Source organism: Pseudonaja textilis, chromosome 2, assembly GCF_049901715.1.
Source record: "Pseudonaja textilis isolate UNSWEBS1 chromosome 2, rPseTex1.2, whole genome shotgun sequence".
NCBI lineage: Eukaryota > Metazoa > Chordata > Lepidosauria > Squamata > Elapidae > Pseudonaja > Pseudonaja textilis.
The window spans coordinates 11802319-11813403 of record NC_141991.1 but is presented as its reverse complement, the minus strand read 5'-3'; the positions used below and the strand labels follow the sequence as shown (position 1 = coordinate 11813403).

The 11085-nt window shown below is 37.8% G+C and overlaps 1 protein-coding gene across 1 annotated transcript in view; it reads left to right on the top strand.

Annotated features, from left to right (window-relative positions):
* The window catches only part of LOC113451824 (vomeronasal type-2 receptor 26-like), a 500191-nt gene that overhangs the window by 18783 nt on the left and 470323 nt on the right, over window positions 1-11085 (top strand). The gene's annotated exons all lie outside the window — the stretch shown is intronic.

Here is an 11085-nt window from a genome sequence, read left to right as displayed (position 1 = left end):
AACAGGCTCAGCCTTACACCTGTCTAATTATATCAGATGCCATGGATTCTGTGTATTAGTAAAAAAATATATCAGAACATAAAATACTAGCTGGATGGACACAACCTTGTAGACAACCCACACTCTGTAAAGGACCTTGGAGTACTTATCTCTAATGATCTGATTGCCAGAGCCCACTTTACAACATTGCCAAAAAAGCATAAAGACCAATTCTCATCTGTCTGGAACACACACTGCATATCAAACATTAATACAAGTGAGAGAGTCCGGAGATATTTCATGAGAAGAGTCCTCCACTCTTCTGCTCACAACAGAATACTTTATACCACCAGACTTGAAATTTGGGGCTTAGATAACTTAAAACTATGTGGCCTTCGGTCTGACCTAAACATAGTACATAAAATTATCTGCTACCTGTCAATGACTACTTCAGCTTCAACTACAACAATACATGAGCACACAACAGATACAAACTGAAGGTAAACCACTCCAAACTCGGTTGCAGAAAATTCGACTTCAGCAACAGAGTTGTCAATGCCTGGAATGCACTACCCCACTCTATGGTTTCTTCCCCCAAACCCCAAAAACTTTAACCTCAGACTGTCTACAGTTGACCTCACCCTATTCCTAAGAGGTCTGTAAGGGGTGTGCATAAGCGCACCAACATGCCTACTGTTCCGGTCCTAATGTCCCCTTTTATCCATACCCATTTCATGTACTGCTAATCATGTTCCTAATTATATCTGTTATCAAAAACATGCTTGGCAAAATAAATACATAAATTAAATAAAGTATGTGGAAAGATAGATTGAAAACAGTGACGTGAGATGAGATGTCTCTTTCAGAAATAGCAGGCAGAATAAGAGACAAAGTGGAAATTCTGTCTGTCCGTCCATTTGTCTGTCTCTCTCTACACACACCCACACCTACACCACTCTCACACACACTCATATATGTATGGGGTGTGTGTGTGTGTGTGTGTGTAAATTTCTCAAGGGCCCTATTGCACTGATGAACTCATGAGGTCCTGAAAGCTCCATGATAAGATATTTCTTATCTTAACAAAAATATGCATCAAGTCATCTTTGATTTAGCCAACTTTGAAAGTATTTGAAGAAAGAGAAAAATGGACCAAATTTAGATTCTTCTGGGTTGTCCCAATAAGGAATGTCATCATGAACTCTCCTGACACTGACCTATACATGGTCACCCACACATAAAGGGATCAGAATACTAACTTCCAACCCTTTCCCTTTTATCAAATGTGGCAAAGATAGTTGACCTCTAGGCAGCTTCTGGAGAGGATGGTCTCTATTTGCAGCTCCATAGTTAACTCTGGATAGAGAAGTCTCAGGGATGCCCTTCTGCCATTTTCATCCATATATTATTTTCCCATTCACGTGGCACAATGCTGAAAGCTTCCTTTTTGGAGACCAGAGATCTATGTGGATAAGAGACAAATCTAGTCTCAGGCCATTTTCTTCTTTCTTTCCTAGATCAAGTGTTCATAGAGGGTGTTGAACTTTACAGATACTTTTTCCTTTTGGGACATGCAGAAAGGGGAAAATGATGACTCAACATTGAGGTCATGGAATTCTGAGATCTCACAAGGACTTACGATCAGTAGTGGGATTCAATTTGTTTTTACTACCACTTCTGTGGACATGGCTTGGTGGGAATGGCATGGCTTGGTGGGCATGGCTGGGGAAGGATGCTGTAAAATCTCCATTCCCTTTCCACTCCTCGGGAAATTTACTGCAAAATTGCCATTCCCTCCCCTCCCCATTAACCTGCTTTCCACTCCGTTCTCCTATGCAGGGCAACAAAAGAAGACCCAGCCAATGAGCTGGACTTGAGAGGCAGAGAATAGATGTGGCAGGGCCAGTCAGACGTGATATTTGCTGGTTCTCTGAATGACTGAAAATTTCCGCTACCGGTTCTCCAGTACTGGTCAGAACCTGCTGAATACCACCTCTGCTTATGTTGTCACCTAACACCGGCAGATAAACTAGAAAAATTCATACAGAGTGCTGCAAATGGGAATCATCTGAATGCCCTTGAAACCCATGTAGCTGGGGACAACATAAAACATTGTGGCACAGCCTTCATTGCACTGAATGATGATCTCTCCAGCTCTATTTCTATCTCTTACTTTAGAGAACAACTTACAGAGAAAATGACTTCCATATTCATCCCATCCAAGGCAAAAGTCTTCTTCCCCTTCTCTTTAGGGAATCTTGTCTCTTCTCTTCAGCCATTGTGTCTTAATATGTGAGATTCACCATAAAAACCAGGCTTGACAACCCCCCAAAACATAAAAAGCTTCAGTTTATTCAAAATATTTGCAAATATAAGAATAGGACCCCATCTCCCTAACAAGCAGGAGATGAAGACACCACCCTTAAAATGGTTACTGCTTTTATAGAATATCATATTCAGAGGATTACATAATTCTTCCTGCTATGCTTGTTCAGTGATTTTTAGGGGCTTTAGTTTCCATTGTAACTCCTCCCAGACCATTATCTCAGGGAAATTACCTCTTTCTCATGGCCATGTCTTCCTGTTATGTCCATCTAAACACAATGAATCATTAACAGGTTTCCATTGGGTCAGAATGATCTAGCATCTCTCACATTTATCTGTGAGCCAACATTAAAAAACCCTATTCCAGCCAAGAACCTGACATTTTACTTTTAAAACATAATAAGTGTTTGTTAGATATAGTTATATAACTGTACAGTAATCATTGCACGGATAAACATGGATTCTCTTCTGTTCTTCATTTTCTCAGGTGTAATTTACAATTTATAATTTCCACATATAACACTAAAACTACCTTATTTCTTATCTTGTCTTTCCCTGGCTGCATAACAATTTTAATGATAAATTAATTTACTGTCTAATAATTCTGTTGGATTTTAATTTCATTGGTCTTATACTTTATTTGTTGTGGTTTTAAATAATCTTAATTCTCAAGCAGATGCAAAGGAAGCATGTAAGTCTAATAATAACAACAATGAAAAATTACAGATTATGAGTCTAAAAAACAATTTTAGTTCCCTATTTTTATCATTAGATGCTCCTTTGTGTTTAGATCTGGTCTCAGGGTGATAATGTAGCATTTGGGGAAGAAGATACATCCCAGAAGCCCAGCACCAGAGACCAAGATGGAGAAGATCTGCACGGCCACCATGGATTTTCCTTTTCAACAAGTTAATACAAATAGCAAAGGTGATAGTGGGCATCCTTGTCTTGTACCTTTTCTTATATTGATAGAATCTGTGAATTCTCCCTCTGTCATTACCTTTGCCATTTGCTTATAGTATATGGCTTCTATTGCTTGAATAAATTTTCTGGTGAAACCCATCTGTTCCAGTAATAATAACATAAATCTCCAATTCATATTATCAAATGCTTTTTGTGCATCTAAGAATATTGAAGCCATTTGCTTTTCAGGATGTGCCTCATAATATTCCAAAGTGTCCAGAATTACTCTCATATTGTCTTTGATTTGTCTCTTTGGCAGAAATCCATTTTGATCTGGATGAATAAAGTTATTTAAGTATTTTTAAAGTCTTTCTGCCAAAATTGAAGCAAAGATTTTATAGTCTGCATTTAGTAGAGAGATAGGTCTATAATCCTTAATTTGCAATGGATCAGCGTCTTCTTTTGGAATAAGTATAATATAGGCTTCTGACCATGTTTTAGGTATCATCTTCTTTGACATAACTTCATTCATGACTTCTAGCAATGGAAGGCTCAGCGATTCTTGTAGTGTTTTATAAAATTCTGCCTGAAGCTCATCTGGACCTGGTGCTTTTCCATTATTTTGCTTCTTAAGTGCTTCAGTTAATTCCATCATTGTTATATTACTTTCTAACATTTCTTCAGTCTCTTTAGGTTGAAAATTCAAAACAGAGAAGAAAAACTAAATATATATAAAAGAGAAACCAGTCCAGTTAACAAAGCTAAGTTGCGATAGAAGTCCAGTAATAAAAAAAGTAAAAAAGTAAAAAGCCAAGCCTCACTTTGACATTTCCATTTAAAAACTGCTGCTTATTCAGTTCTGTCAAAACTTTTACAGATTTTTTCTTTTTCTTAGGGTGTCCTTTTAAGTCTCAGAATAATAGTAAAAAGAAAGTTCTCACCAAACTGACACACTTTCTCTTTCAGTCTCTTTCATTCCGGAGCCGTCCCAACTTCAGCAGCTTAATGGCTGCCTCTCTGCCGCTGGCAAAAGGGCTTCTCCTGAATCAACCAGGGACTTTGCAATGTCCCTGGGATCCACAGGATGTGCAGTTCACTCTCGCCGTCTCTATGGGACAGTTTAGGTCTGTTTGGACCGACCAGAGGCAGAGATATCGGCTGCAATCTCAGAGCCCCAAGATTGCAAGCCATACCATCGCGATGTCAGCTCCGCCCTCCCCGGATTTTCCTTTAGCACTCAAATAGGTGGGCAGGAAGGAGACCCAGATGCTGCAGAAGACCAGCATGCTAAAAGTGATCAGCTTGGCTTCATTGAAGGCCCCAGGCAGATTCCTGCCCAGGAAAGCTACTGTGAAGCAAATGATAGCAAGGAAACCCATGTAGCCGAGGACAACATAAAACATGATAACACAACTTTCATTACATTGAAGAATGATCTCCTCAGTCTGGGAGTGCAGGTCAGAGAATGGGGGAGATACTCCCAGCCACATAGCACAGATGAACATCTGAACAGCAGAACAAAAAAGAATGATAGAGTTGCCAAACTCTTCCCCAACCACCTTCTCACTCTGTTCCCTGGTTTTCTGGCCAGGAATGCCGGTAGCACTGTGATTGTTTTGGCCCACACAGAAGACACAACTACTGAGAAGACAATGCTGAATATGGTTTGTCCTAGAAGGCAGGTGGCTTCCCTTGGTTTGCGAATGAAGAGAAAAGAAGACAGGAAACAAAACAGCAAGGAAACCAGGAGGATGTAGGAGTTTGTTGTTGGCTTTGACAATTGGAGTCTCTATGTATTTTATGATTAAAATGAAGACTGTGTTTAAGAACAAGAGGAGAGCAAAGGAGACCAGGATAATGCCCAGATGTTCTTCATAAGACAGGAGAGTTATAATTTTGGGGATACATTTGACTCATTTCTCACTTGGATATTTATCATCTGGACAATTGATATATTTTTCCACACCTGAGGAACATAAACACCAATATTTCTTCACTATTATGTCCTTTTATTTTTCACAGAATACGTTCTTTGGAGAACAACTGATACTGAGAGAAAGGAAAGACCTAGAAAATAGTAAATATTGTATAAAACTATAAAACAGTTTGTTGAACACCAGCATTTGAACTTGGTCCAAGCATCCATCCTTACCTCTGTGCAGAAATAAAGTCCTGAACTCCAGTTTCCTCTGTTGGGCTTCAAGTGTTGCTTTGGAGCGTGCCAGCATTGCTAGGGATCATGTGGCTGTGGGGAATCCTGCTGCGAGCCTCTATGATGCCAGCTGGCCAGGAATGCCAGTAGCACTGTGATTGTTTTGGCCCACACAGAAGACACAACTACTGAGAAGACAAGGCTGAATATGGTTTATTCTAGAAGGCAGGTGGCTTCCCTTGGTTTGTGAATGAAGAGAAAAGAAGACAGGAAACAAAACAGCAAGGAGGAAGACAAAGAGGAATGCAAGATAGACCGGGCTAAGCAGAGATAACATCTAAGCAAGGTATTCTGAACTTAAAAATATTTAGAATGTTACTCCTTTAAAAAGATTTTTAAAGTGGCAAAGAAGAGAGAAAAGGAGGGAATTGTTTTTTCTATTTTTACATTGACAGTTACAATTGGCTTTGAATATTAAAAGGAAGAAATTTAAGTAAGAAATTTGTGATAATTTATCTTGACAATAATAGGCAATTTTAAGCTGAAACTAAAGTGTTAAAAGGAAAATAAAGACTTTCTGGACACTCTAAAGCCTCTAAAAGGAGAAGAGTGGAGGAAAAAGGGTGGAACTTGGAACTTGGAAAGATCAATGGAGTGCCACCTGGAAATAAAAGGGATTAGCAGTGAAACTTTGAAAAAATCTCAAAAAGATACATTGTAACTGAAACTTTACTAAAAGATAAACAGAACCACAGAAAAGGAAAGTAGAAGAAAGAAACAAGAAGAAACAGCCTTGGATTACTTTGTGATTTTTTTTTAAAAAAATTGAATGTTGGATTTTTAATTTAAAGACAATTGGGTGGTTGTTTAAAAGTGTTTAAAATGGCATCACTCCTTGAGGAACTAAAAATGAGACTTAAAAAACAGAAAGAGGATGCAGAAGAGGGAAGAGGATCCTTTGGCTTCATATTTCAATGTTTAGAAATGGAGATTCTGAACTGTGAAAAACAACAAGAAAAGCTTGAAAAGAAAGAAGAAGAGGGGGACAAAGAAGAAAGGGGGATAAAAAAAGAGGTGAGAAAAAGGGGGGGAATAAAAAGGAGAAGTTATAAGAGACAAAAGCAGGAAATAAAGGAGTAATTAGCAGGGTTTTTTGGCTACAACTATACACAAGTGTTGGGAGGCAGATGCTCCCAATGCTAACCTTGTTCGGGTTATCACCATTCTTGCTGGATGTGGAGCTCATTGTTTGCTAATAAACCAGGCTTGAACCATCTGAATCAGCTTGTTTATTGGGGTGAATCCTCGACTCCTAGAAGACCAGCAGAGACCTCTCAATGGGATTTTTGGCTCAATGGTGCTGGGCAAAAAACACCCTGTGTCAGGCTGGACCCAAAAACTAACTCCAAGGCAAAATTAGCTGCAACCCTTAAGGCTTTCTTTCAATAAATGTAGGAATCTCCTTGTAACATAGTCCTATATGCTGGTTTTATCATATGTAACATTTATAAGGATTCTTTTTGGCAATGTTTTTTTTAAAAAACTTTTAAATATTTGGTACTTTTTGGTCTGTTAGGGTAAAGCTGGTTTGGGTGAGCAGGAACCATTGACCTGAAACCAATCTTCAAGTTTCAAAAAAATTCAGATTTGTAAATTTGAAGGACACTTCCAAAGTGACAAGTAGAAGAGAGATTTTCTCTGGCAGAAGTAACCCTGCTCAATCCACCATGTGGCTTTCTATTTCTTCCTACTTCACCCTTCAAGATCTTGTTCTTATTCTTTTCTTTTTTTTCTTTTTTCTTTTTCTTTTCTTTATTCTTTATTGGCCAAATGTGATTGGGCACACAAATAATTTGTCTTGGTGCAAATGCTCTCAGTGTACATAAAAGAAAAGATACATTCGTCAAGAATCATAAGGTACAACACTTAATGATAGTCATAGGATACAATAAGCAATCAAATCATATTAGGAAAAAGTCAATATAAATCGTTAGGATACAAGTGACAAAGTTACAGTTATACAGCCACAAGTGGGAGGAAATGGGTGATAAATTAGGCAGCATTTCACCAAGGCAGCCATCATCGGTGCCATCTTGGAATATTAATGTTCCTCCCATTATGGAACAAATTGTTGCAAACAAAGAACAACAATAAAATAGGCAAGTTTAGATCTGTCCCTATTAAAAGCGTACTGATTGAAATGATCTAGCTATATCCGATAGCATTTAATCTTGTGTCATCTATCTTCCTGAATGGAGAGGGATTCCTTTGGACAAGGAACACAGTTGTAGCAACAAACTTGCTCTCCTTCCTGATCCCATTTCACAAATCCAGGATGACAATTTTCCACACATTTGGACTGCAGCAGAGACTAAGTAGAAAAACAAGGAATGCCAAAGAAAATGTGTTAGGATGCACTATCCATGAAAAATTGTGGTTAACCTGAATATTAGACAAGGAGTCTCTGAGATTCATATAAGAAAATACAAAATCTCTAACAAATTTTAAACAGTTGCAGGAAATACAACTTCTGACAGATTCTTCATTTAATTCTTCCCTTTTGTTCCTGGCATAATATTTCAAGAAAGGATTTTTGTATTTAATAAAATTTGGAGTCCTGGAATTGAGCAAATAATTAAGTTGTACATTACAACCCGTGAGTTCCTCATTATGTCTGTACTAACATCATTCCTCTATTCTTTATATAGTCATGACTTTAAAGTAAGATGGTCTATTGGTATTCAGTGTTAGAATAAAACTAGTGCTAAAATATTTAATTTTTATTCCATTAGACTTTTTAAAATAGATGGATAACTGTGACCAAGTCTGGTATGCTTTTAAAAAATCACAGGCCATGGACAATTCCTTTCAGGAGATGTTGTCTCCAAACAAGACAAGCTAAATCCTGATGTAAAAGCTTATTTTTCACTGGAATAAAAAGACCCTTGTCCATTTTTGATTCATTTTCATTGAATTCAGCTCAAACTTGAACTTGAGCACTAGTCAACAGAACTGCCTTCTTCTTTGCTAAAGCTCATTATCCACATTGTTTCCTTTAAAGTCCAATTTCACTGCATCTTTCTCCTTTGAATAGAATAGAATAGAATAGAATAGAATAGAATTCTTTATTGGCCAAGTGTGCTTGGACACACAAGGAATTTGTCTTTGGTGCGTATGCTCTCAGTGTACATAGAGAAAAAAGATACATTCATCAAGAATCATAAGATACAATGGTGATAGTCATAGGTTACTATAAGCAATCAAATCATACTAGGAAACAAACAAAATAATATAAAGTATAAAGATACAAGCAACATGGTTATTAGTCATAAGTGGGAAGAGATAGGTAATAGGAAGGATGAGAAGAATAATAGTAATATAGTCTTACTAAGTAGTTTGACAGTGTTGTGAGAATTAGTTGTTTAGCAAAGTGATGGCATTTGGGAAAAACTACCCTTGTGTCTAATTGTTATGGTGTACAGTGCCCTATAGCATCATTTTGAGGGTAGAAGATGAAACAATTTATGTCCAGGTTGTGAGGTGTCTGTAAATGTTTTCACAGTCCTCTGGCAACCAATTTACTCTCAGTCTTTTACAAGAAGTAGAAACTTTTTTTGAATGTGGTAAAATGAGCTTCTGACTCTTCTATGCGGAGTGGGAAATTCCAAGCTCAGGAAACTGACTCAGCAAAGACAAGAAACACCTGAGAAAATCAACTTCACAATCTTCTCATTCTTCCATTTCACACTCTCCATTGTTCAGAACCATCCTGACAGCATGTAGTTCAAGCTCATCCTGAGCTGCTTTACAAAGCTGCCTTCAGATGTATTTATTCTTTAATTGGATTGTGGTGTACTGCCCAAAACCACTTTCTGTGAGATGTCTGGGCATATAAATTTGATTAGCTAATCAGTCACTGAAGACACATCAACATCAACAACCATAACAAGCCTACACTAAACTTGAGGTAGTTGCAGGGGTGGGATTCAAATTTTTTAATAACTGGTTTTATGGGCGTGGCCTAATTTGGGAGTGTGGCTTGATGGTCATGTGACTAGGTGGTCATGGCTTGCTGACTGGTCACATGACCAGTTGGGTGTGGCTTGGTGGTCACATGACTGTCTGGGCATGGCCAACTCAACTTCACTTCTTTGCCCTAGGCTGCTTTAAGTGTAAAAAAAGATATACCAAAACAAAAGGTACTTTATTATTTCAAGCCTTTAATGCTTAAATAATAAAAAATTAGATTTTGTTACAACGAAGTTTTAAAATATTAATCAAAAACTATTACATAACATAAAACTTTACAAAAAACAATAAAACACTTATTTAAAGTACTGCCAAATTGCTTTTTTATTGGCACCCTCACTTGCAGTTTTCTTTTGTTTGACATGAGCATCATCAGCTGTGTGATGTGCCCATAACCATTTCTTTACTATAGGAACAGGGTCCCATTCTTGCAGAGGTAGGCCAATTAGATTGATAGTCAGAAGGTTCGTTACATTGGAAACTGTTAGGTGACTTCTGCTCTCTGAACATATTATGTTCATCTGTGAGAAACCCCTTTCTGCTTCTGCTGAGCTGACTACAATAGTCCTGACAATATCTCTAGCTTTTTTAATGCTGCCAGAAATTCCATATATCTCCGCATCTTTTAACATGTTTTCTATGAAATCGCGATAATCATTAATATTAATTTCATAATGGAAAATTTCACTAAATGCCACTGTTAGTGTTTGGGGATAAACCCCCTAGCAGAGTGTGCAGCAGCAGTCAAGCCAGGCAGCCAAATGAGAGAGAGGCTGGGCCCTAGAGTATACACACACTTGAGACAAATACGCTGTTTGTGGTTTAAATAGGTATTTAATTCATACAGAGATTAAGAATAGTCATTCAGTCCATATATCAGTATCCAGTTTATCAATCCAGTTATCAAGTCCATTAAACAGTAAATACAATGTCTTTATCTGCTTGTAATCTTCTTCTTAAGATACCTTTCTCTCAAGTACTAACGCTGAATCCACAGCTCACCAGTAAACAGTCCTTGTGTTCAGTTGTATTTGGTATCTGGCACAGTAGCCTCTAAGGTAAGCAGATAGACGTTCCAACAACAGTAGACAGCAGACCTGGAACAGTAACCAGGTGCATCCAGAAACCGGACTCATACAGTTGCATCCAGAAGCCTGGGCTCATACAGTTGCATCCAGAAGCCGGGGCTATTACGTTTCCCCTCCTACCTATATGGCTGCCTGCAACCGCACCCACAATGACATTGCAGTTTATGTGCTTAAAGCTACATAGCACTTTAATCCTAGGTTTACATATTTATTCAACCCAAACCAGTTGGAGTATCCATATACCCAACAGCCACCAATTATTCTTCAGATGCTTTCCATGGAACCACCACTTTTCCAGTAATCTGGCTCCAAATAATTTAGAAATTTTAATTTATCAGTGTCTTTAAATTGGCTACCTGTTTTTAAATGTTCGCAATCCATCAATCTTTTCTTCAAATTAGTTACAAGGCTTTCTCAAGTCTTTCACAAGGAAGTCCCACAAATTGATGATTTTGCACAAAATGTGTATTTTTAAAGGTTTCTGAAGTAATTAATCCATCAACCTTTTTTTCATATGCACCCTTTTCCTTTGTAAGCATTTCAAATGATTTAGTTGATCTTACCACAAGTTTTTCAGCCTTTATAATGTCTATGTTTCTTGCTTGCAGT